Raw genomic sequence first — 10,193 nt, forward strand, 5'->3', positions numbered from 1 at the left:
GGGAAATCCAGCCTTTGTTCATCTTGATGAGTGTTAGCCTGTCGGCACTGTCGGTTGACAAGCGGCTACGCTTATCTGTGATGATTCCCCCAGCCGCACTAAACACCCTCTCCGACAAGACGCTAGCCGCAGGACAAGCAAGCACCTCCAGGGCATACAGCGCTAGTTCAGGCCACGTGTCCAGCTTCGACACCCAGTAGTTGTAGGGGGCAGAGGCGTCACCGAGGATGGTCGTGCGATCGGCTACGTACTCCCTCACCATCCCTTTACAGTGCTCCCGCCGACTCAGCCTTGACTGGGGAGCGGTGACACAGTCTTGGTGGGGAGCCATAAAGCTGGCCAGGCCCTTAAAGACTGTTGCACTGCCTGGGATGTACATGCTGCTAGATCTACGCACATCCCCTGCTACCTTGCCCTCGGTACTGCGCCTTCTGCCACTAGCGCTGTCGGCTGGGAATTTTACCATCAGCTTGTCCGCAAGGGTCCTGTGGTATAGCAACACTCTCGAACCCCTTTCCTCTTCGGGAATCAGAGTGGGCAGGTTCTCCTTATAGCGTGGGTCGAGCAGTGTGTACACCCAGTAATCCGTTGTGGCCAGAATGCGTGCAACGCGAGGGTCACGAGAAAGGCATCCTAACATGAAGTCAGCCATGTGTGCCAGGGTACCTGTACGTAACACATGGCTGTCTTCACTAGGAAGATCACTTTCAGGATCCTCCTCCTCCTCCTCCTCCTCCTCCTCCTCCTCCTCCTCAGGCCATACACGCTGAAAGGATGACAGGCAATCAGCTGGTGTACCGTCAGCAGCGGCCCAAGCTGTCTCTTCCCCCTCCTCCTCATGCTCCTCCTCCTCCTCCTGTACGTGCTGAGAAATAGACAGGAGGGTGCCCTGACTATCCAGCGGCATACTGTCTTCCCCCGCCCCCGTTTCCGAGCGCAAAGCAGCTGCCTTTATGGTTTGCAGGGAATTTCTCAAGATGCATAGCAGAGGAATGGTGACGCTAATGATTGTAGCATCGCCGCTCACCACCTGGGTAGACTCCTCAAAATTACCAAGGACATGGCAGATGTCTGCCAACCAGGCCCACTCTTCTGAAAGGAATTGAGGAGGCTGACTCCCACTGCGCCGCCCATGTTGGAGTTGGTATTCGACTATAGCTCTACGCTGTTCATAGAGCCTGGCCAACATGTGGAGCGTAGAGTTCCACCGTGTGGGCACGTCGCACAGCAGTCGGTGCACTGGCAGCTTAAAGTGATGTTGCAGGGTGGCAGCGTCCGTGTGGGACTTGCGGAAATGTGCGCAGAGCCGGCGCGCCTTTACGAGCAGGTCTGACAAGCGTGGGTAGCTTTTCAGAAAGCGCTGAACCACCAAATTAAAGACATGGGCCAGGCATGGCACGTGCGTGAGGCTGCCGAGCTGCAGAGCCGCCACCAGGTTACGGCCGTTGTCACACACGACCATGCCCGGTTGGAGGCTCAGCGGCGCAAGCCAGCGGTCGGTCTGCTGTGTCAGACCCTGCAGCAGTTCGTGGGCCGTGTGCCTCTTATCACCTAAGCTGAGTAGTTTCAGCACGGCCTGCTGACGCTTGCCCACCGCTGTGCTGCCACACCGCGCGACACCGACTGCTGGCGACATGCTGCTGCTAACACATCTTGATTGCGAGACGGAGGAGGAGGAGGAGGAGGAGGAGGAGGGTGCTTTAGTGGAGGAAGCATACACCTCTGCAGATACCACCACCGAGCTGGGGCCCGCAATTCTGGGGGTGGGTCCCAGGCTCTGACTCTGTCCCAGCCTCCACTAAATTCACCCAATGTGCCGTCAGGGAGATGTAGTGGCCCTGCCCGCCTGTGCTTGTCCACGTGTCCGTTGTTAAGTGGACCGTGGCAGTAACCGCGTTGGTGAGGGCGCGTACAATGTTGCGGGAGACGTGGTCGTGCAGGGCTGGGACGGCACATCGGGAAAAGAAGTGGCGACTGGGAACTGAGTAGCGCGGGGCCGCCGCCTCCATGATACTTTTGAAGGACTCCGTTTCCACAACCCTATACGGCAGCATCTCAAGGCTGATGAATTTTGCTATGCGGACGGTTAACGTTTGAGCGTGCGGGTGCGTGGCGGCGTACTTGCGCTTGCGCTCCAACAGTTGCGCAAGCGACGGCTGGACGGTGCGCTGAACTACACTGCTGGATGGGGCCGAGGACAGCGGAGGTGAGGGTGTGGGTGCAGGCCAGGAGACGGTAGTGCCTGTGTCCTGAGAGGGGGGTTGCATCTCAGTGGCAGGTTGGGGCACAGGGGGAGAGGCAGGGGTGCAAACCGGAGGCGCTGAACGGCCTTCGTCCCACCTTGTGGGGTGCTTGGCCATCATATGTCTGCGCATGGTGGTGGTGGTGAGGCTGTTGGTGTTGGCTCCCCGGCTGAGCTTTGCGCGACAAAGGTTGCACACCACTGTTCGTCGGTCGTCAGGCGTCTCTGTGAAAAACTGCCAGACCTTAGAGCACCTCGGCCTCTGCAGGGTGGCATGGCGCGAGGGGGCGCTTTGGGAAACAGTTGGTGGATTATTCGGTCTGGCCCTGCCTCTACCCCTGGCCACCGCACTGCCTCTTGCAACCTGCCCTGCTGATGCCCTTGACTCCCCCTCTGAAGACCTGTCCTCCTGAGTAAGCGTTGCACACCAGGTGGGGTCAGTCACCTCATCGTCCTGCTGCTCTTCCTCCGAATCCTCTGTGCGCTGCTCCCTCGGACTTACTGCCCTTACTACTACCTCACTGCAAGACAACTGTGTCTGATCGTCATCGTCCTCCTCACCCACAGAAAGTTGTTGAGACAGTTGGCGGAAGTCCCCAGCCTCTTCCCCCGGACCCCGGGCACTTTCGAATGGTTGGGCATCAGTGACGATAAACTCCTCTGGTGGGAGAGGAACCGCTGCTGCCCAATCTAAGCAGGGGCCCGAGAACAGTTCCTGGGAGTGTTCCCGCTCCTGAGCAGGTGTCATTGTAGTGGAGTGAGGAGGCTGGGAGGAAGGAGGAGCAGCAGACAGAGGATTCGGATTTGCAGCAGTGGACGGCGCAGAACTGCGTGTTGACGATAGGTTGCTCGAAGCACTTTCTGCCATCCAGGACAGGACCTGCTCACACTGCTCATTTTCTAATAACCGTCTCCCGCGTGGACCCATTAATTGGGCGATGAATGTGGGGACGCCAGAAACGTGCCTCTCTCCTAATCGCGCAGCAGTCGGCTGCGACACACCTGGATCAGGAGCTCGGCCTGTGCCCACACCCTGACTTGGCCCTCCGCGTCCTCGGCCGCGTCCACGTCCTCTAGGCCTACCCCTACCCCTCAGCATGCTGTATTACCAGTGATTTGATTTCACAGGCAGGAAATAAATTGGCGCAAGACTGCAGGCCAAATATAATTTTTTCCCTTTTTTGAAAACGAAAGGCCCCACTGCCTCTAGTGAATGAATAATCTAAGTTTAATAACTGTGCTGTGTCCCTGCTAATGTGTCACAGAACGTGAGGGTAGCAGAGTTATTAACTCTGGCAGAGCAGGTATTTTTTTTCCCAATTAAGGAAAGCAAATGGCGAAGCCAGGAGTAAAACGTAGCTGGGTGCGTCTGATTTTTAAACGTTGCACACGCAGCCGACACGTGTCCACCGCCCTTAGGACGGACAGAGGCAGGACAAATAGAATTATTTTCAGTTTTTTTCCACCAAAAGGCAGCACTGCGTATATTCAATGAACATGAGAAGTTTAATAACTGTGCTGTGTCCCTGCTAATGTGTCACAGAACGTGAGGGTAGCAGAGTTATTAACTCTGGCAGAGCAGGTATTTTTTTTCCCAATTAAGGAAAGCAAATGGCGAAGCCAGGAGTAAAACGTAGCTGGGTGCGTCTGATTTTTAAACGTTGCACACGCAGCCGACACGTGTCCACCGCCCTTAGGACGGACAGAGGCAGGACAAATAGAATTATTTTCAGTTTTTTTCCACCAAAAGGCAGCACTGCGTATATTCAATGAACATGAGAAGTTTAATAACTGTGCTGTGTCCCTGCTAATGTGTCACAGAACGTGAGGGTAGCAGAGTTATTAACTCTGGCAGAGCAGGTATTTTTTTTCCCAATTAAGGAAAGCAAATGGCGAAGCCAGGAGTAAAACGTAGCTGGGTGCGTCTGATTTTTAAACGTTGCACACGCAGCCGACACGTGTCCACCGCCCTTAGGACGGACAGAGGCAGGACAAATAGAATTATTTTCAGTTTTTTTCCACCAAAAGGCAGCACTGCGTATGTTCAATGAATAATAACTGTGTTGTGGCCCTGCCTACACAATTCTTTCCCTGCAGTATCAATGGAGGGTGCAATGCTCTGCAGAGGCGATTTTGAGAAGAAAAAAAAAATGCAGCACAGCTAACAGCAGCCAGCACAGTACTGCACACGGTTAAATATGGCCCTAGAAAGGACCGTTGAGGTTCTTGAAGGCTACACTCACTCCTAACACTCTCCCTGCCTATGCAGCACTTCTGTCCCTAATGCCGGGTGCAACGCTCTGCAGAGGCGATTTTGAGAAAAAAAATAATTGCCACTGCTAACAGCAGCCAACACACAGCTATCAGTGGCCCTAATAAGGACATTTGGGGGGTCTTGAAGCCTACACTAACTACCAATTCTTTCCCTACAGCAGCTCCGGTACAAACAGCACTGTCCCTCATCTAACTCACACGGCATCTGAGGCGAGCCGCGGGAGGGGCCGACTTTTATATTCGGCGGACACCTGATCTCCCCAGCCACTCACTGCAGGGGGGTGGTATAGGGCTTGAACGACGCAGGGGGAAGTTGTAATGCCTTCCCTGTCTTTCAATTGGCCAGAAAAGCGCGCTAACGTCTCAGGGAAGGAAGTGAAAGTAACCAGAACACCGCATGGTGTTCGTTACGAATAACGAACATCCCGAACACCCTAATATTCGCACGATTATCAAGCTCGGACGAACACGTTCGCTCATCTCTAATGATTATGTCCAGCCCCCTCTGCAGGTGGCACAGATGATTAGTGAGATCCCAAGTGGTGGATCCCTGATGATCAACTGATGACCTGGCCAGAGTCGTGCTATCAAGATAGCTGACTCAACTGCAATGTAATATATGGCAAGCCTAAGGTTTACATCCACAAACGCAAATGCTACAGATTTTCTGCCCAGGTTTGTGGGCAGAATATCCGTATCCGCTTATAGTTGCGGCATGGACATGGTGTGGGTTTTAAATTTCCAGCTTGTCAATTCTTTCTGCATGGGGTGAATTCCACTACAAATCTACTGCTAAATCTGCATGTGAAAAGTGCACATTTTCCTATGGCATTTGCAGCGAAATTGGCAATGGTTTCTTTTACTTTCTTGTGGATGTACACTGAGGGCATTGCCAACATGTTTCGCCTTGAAGAGGATGTGCTATAGTAGAACAACACATCCAACACCACCACTCCTGTCTGCTAAGAACAGGAACCTGAGTCTACAGGGGTGTGGGACCACCAAAACTGTCTGAACATAAGGAAACCTCACTTGCGCTGATGGATCTGGCATTTGCCACAAACTACGTTTTCGCTGTTATGGTTACATAGTTAAGACTAGTTTTTGAAATGTTCGCACCACAATCGTTGTATATTCTATCTAGACATATCAAGCAAGAGTGCCCGTTTGGCATACATGTGGCTGTTTGTGTAACTACTGTGAAGCTTGCGTGTTGAGGGCCATCTCTGCATTTTTCCGGCATATATACTGACTATACGCAAGTGTAAATGGAGCCTTAGTACTTTAACCCTTTAATGACCGAACATACGTCTTTCGATGGCAGCCATTAAGGGGCTTTATTCTGCAGCTCCATCTCTTGACGGTGCTGCACATTAAAGCTCGGCGTGGGTCTCCCGTGCTGGGGAGAGCGGGTGCTCGGCTATTGGATGACAGTCAGGCACTTGCTCTAACATCGGGGACCTAAGAAACCTTGGATCCCTGGTGTTTAACCCTTTTATACCGTGGCATGAAGAAAGGTTAACAGAGGGACGGGGCTCCCTCTGTTATCCAGTGGACACCTGCGATGTAATTGCCGGGTCTCAATGGGTTGCTATGGCATCCAGAGGCTTGAAAATAGCCTCGGGGTCTGCCAGCTACTGTGACCCATGAGGCTTTGCCTCTGGCTTCGCTTCATAGGCTTTCTAATGCACTGCTATACTGCAATATATATGAAAAATGATAAAATGTGCTAATCCAGTCCTCTAGTGAACCAAAAATAAAAGTTCAAGGATTAAAAAAAATAAAAAGGTCAAAACCCCAAACCCTTAAAAAAAAATCACATATGTGGAATCGCTGCATTCGTTATGACAAAGGGAAAAAGTTGGTACATTATTTAACCTGCACAGTACAAGTCATGCAAAAAAAAAAAACATGGTGAAAATAGAAAATAAATAAAATCTCTCCTTACGTAAAACAAGGGTCAACATGTTTCATGGATCAGCACATAATACTATTAAAAAGTGCAACTTATGCTGCAAAAAAACCCTCACAGCACTTAAATAGCAAAATGCTAGGGCTCTTTGCATGTGGCAATAAACAAAATAAATATATTTTTTTTATATAAAGGTGAAAAAGCTGCAGAAAAACCCAATAACCTATAAATTTGGTATTGACATAATTATGCTGGCCTGCAAAATGAATATAACATAATTTACACTGCATGGTGAACGCTGTTAAAAATTAAAAAAAACATGCCAGAAGTGCAGATTGTTTGCCTTTTATTCAAATTTTTTTTTAGAAGCAAGGCTATCCAAATGTTTTATGTTCCGAAAAATTGGATCAATGTTTTTACCGCAAAAAAACAAGCCCTCAGAGCTCCGTCAATATTGAAATAGAATGCAGTGACAAAAAAAGCAAATTTTTTTTAAAGTTTTTTTTCTGTGTACAAAAATAGCAAAACATGAAGAATAACTGTAAAAATCTTGGTATTGCCTTATTTACTTTGCAGGCTGAACGTCGTAAAAAATGAAATCCTAGAAACAAATAGCAGAATTTTTTCCCCCCATTCCCCCTTAATGTATTGTATAACTTATTACATTTTTTATGTAAACAAAAATGATGCCATTTAAAAAATACAACTTGTTCCGTGAAAAACAAGCCCTCATATGGCCGTGTCGACAGAAAAATTAAAAAGTTGTGGCTCCTGAAAAAAAAAAAATGGAAATATTAGTTGATCATTAAGCTGCAAGCTGGCTTTGTCACTAAGGGTGTAACATGGTTTTTGGTTGCATCTAGCATGTGAGCTGGGAAAACTCCTAACCTACTCATTAACTGTGTCCAAAGCGCTTCATTAGACGTTCCCCAGTAGAGATGAGCGAGCGTACTCGGAAAAGCACTACTCGCTCGAGTAATTTGCTTTATCCGAGTATCGCTGTGCTCGGGTCTGAAGATTCGGGTGCCGGCACGGAGCGGGGAGCTGCAGGGGAGAGCGGGGAGGAACGGAGGTAAGATCTTTCTCTCCCTCTCTCCCGCCCGCTCTCCCCTGCTCCCCGCTGCGACTCACCTGTCAGCCGCAGCGGCACCCGAATCTTCAGGGACGAGCACAGCGATACTCGGATAAAGCAAATTACTCGAGCGAGTAGTGCTTTTCCGAGTACACTCGCTCATCTCTATTCCCCAGTAAGTGTCTTTTTGACCTTCATCTTCCAGATATTTGTTAGTTCACTGCAGAGGATGGGGAAAAAAATGGAATAGTGAAGTAGATCCCATTGCAGTGCCAGCTAGCAACGGACCCATCCTATGACAGAAGCAAACTATGTAATTTGCCGAAACGCGTTGCATATTTGAATAAAGAAGAACTATATGGACCGCAGAGTCTATTACTAATCCTTGGGATCCAGGAGCGCGGGGATTTTTTCAATTTTATGTCTGCTACCATGACAGAAGCAAAGTTATTCAAGAACTCATGGTGGACATGTTAAACAGATGCCATTGTAGTCTATGGGTGGCTGATGCCACTCTTAGCCATCACAACCTGAAGGTTGCAGGTTCAATCCCCGCCCTGGTGTTAAGCTGTCGCACTGCCATACTGCGCTACTGCAGTGCGGATTATAATTTGAGCTTTCTGACCATCCACAGCTGCTTTTGATCAGCAGATCAGTTTTTTGTGTACAAAAATAACAGCATGAAGAAAAAAACTGGATAAATAGTTATAATTTTTTGTAAATAGGGCGAAGAAACTGAAAATGAAGACAAAACTAAGGGCTGCATCCTTAAAGGAGTTGTCCCGCCGTGACAAGTGTATGTATGCAGTTCTGTATGGCTATTACAAAGCACTTTGTAAATCAGCCATACAGAAGATATATACTTACCTACAGGAGTGCCCCTCCCCCCTGTGTTGACGATCCCATCGTCTCTGGTTGCGACAAATTCTTGCTTCATTCTTCTCTGGTCGGCCCGGGAATGCGCATATTGTTTGCGTATGCTCAGCAGTGTTTGACAGGCCATGTTGCACGTCTGTTTCTTCACTCGTGCAGTAGCGCTTGCCGTCTCGGGAATGCGTGGCAGATTCTTCGCACATGCGCAGTTCACGCTGAAGCTAATCCGGACAGGGGCGTCCACCGGGGTCCTCAGCTGAAGGGTATTACTACTAGGGCTGTGTGTGTGTGAGAGTGAGTGATGCTGCTGGGGCTACTATTGTGGGGGCATTATTGCTCTTACTGCTACTGTTGGGGAAGGGGGGGGGGACTATTGCTCTTGCTGCTACTATAGCGGGGGCACTAATGCTGCTGGGGCTACTATTGTGGGGGCACTATTGTTCTTTCTGCTACTGTTGGGGGTGGACTATTGCTCTTGCTGCTACTATTGTGGGGGCACTGATGCTGCTGGGGCTGCTATTGTGGGTGCGCTGATGCTGCTGGGGCTGCTATTGTGGGTGTGCTGATGCTGGGGCTGCTATTGTGGGTGTGCTGATGCTGGGGCTGCTATTGTGGGTGTGCTGATGCTGCTGGGGCTGCTATTGTGGGGGTGCTGATGCTGCTGGGGCTGCTATTGTGGGGGCGCTGATGCTGCTGGGGCTGCTATTGTGGGGGCGCTGATGCTGCTGGGGCTGCTATTGTCAGGGGCACTGATACTACTGTGGTTACTATTGTGGGGGTCACTATTGTTCTTTCTGCTACTGTTGGGGGTGGACCATTGCTCTTGCTGCTACTATTGTGGGGCACTGTTATGTGGGGACACTGTATGTGGGCACTGTTATCTGGGGGCACTATTATGTGGGAGCACTGTAGAGAGCACTGTGTGGGGACATGTGGGGTTACTTTTAATTACTTTCAATGGGAGAGCAAAGCAGTAGCAGGAGATTGCAATCCTCTGCCATTGCAAGTAATGCTATAGATCACGATCTCCTGCTAGAGCAGTGACAGCTGTAGCAGGAGATTCCTTCATCTCCCCAGCATGTCCCTCAAAACTGGGCACTGGAACAGTGCTGTCACAGTGTCCAATGATGAGGGGACATGCCGGGGAGATGAAGGAATCTCCTGCTACAGCTGTCACAGCAGTAGCAGTAGATCACAATGCTCTCCCACTATTTTGAATGGGGCCATCGCGGCTTCTGCTGCCCCATTGAAGCAGTGAGATGAAGGGATTCCCCGCAAGGATGTGAGGCTGTTTTCACATGAAACCCCTCGTATATAGGGGAATCACATGGGTGGAGAGAGCTATATCGGGCTGTCACAGCCATAAGAGCGTGCACCTCTCATAATGACGTCAGTCTTCCAGTCATGTGACCGGCGTTGTCGGGAGCACGCACGCTGTCAAGGAAAGAAAGCAGTCCATTATAGGAACTACCCCACCGGCGCCATCTTTGAAAGTTTGTATAGGTCAGCTTTACAAGGAGAAGATAATGAATAAAAAGGTGAGCAGAATATCGATTTCTATGTATAATGCTGTATTGTTTGATGCTTTTACTCTACGGGGCAGTAATGCAGAAAAAAAATTCACTTTGGGCGGCAGGACAACCCCTTAGTGACCACCCTATAGTGTTTTTACGTCCTGCAGCTACAGGACGTGTATGGCGGGAGATCGCTCTGTGATCCCCCTCCATACCTCGCAGGTGTCAGCTGTTTATTACAGCTGAATCCCGCGGGCAACCGCTCCAATGAGCCACGCAGTCAATCGGAGCTGTTAACCCTTTAAA

The sequence above is a fragment of the Eleutherodactylus coqui genome, chromosome 8, assembly GCF_035609145.1.
Source record: "Eleutherodactylus coqui strain aEleCoq1 chromosome 8, aEleCoq1.hap1, whole genome shotgun sequence".
Classification (NCBI taxonomy): Eukaryota; Metazoa; Chordata; class Amphibia; order Anura; family Eleutherodactylidae; genus Eleutherodactylus; species Eleutherodactylus coqui.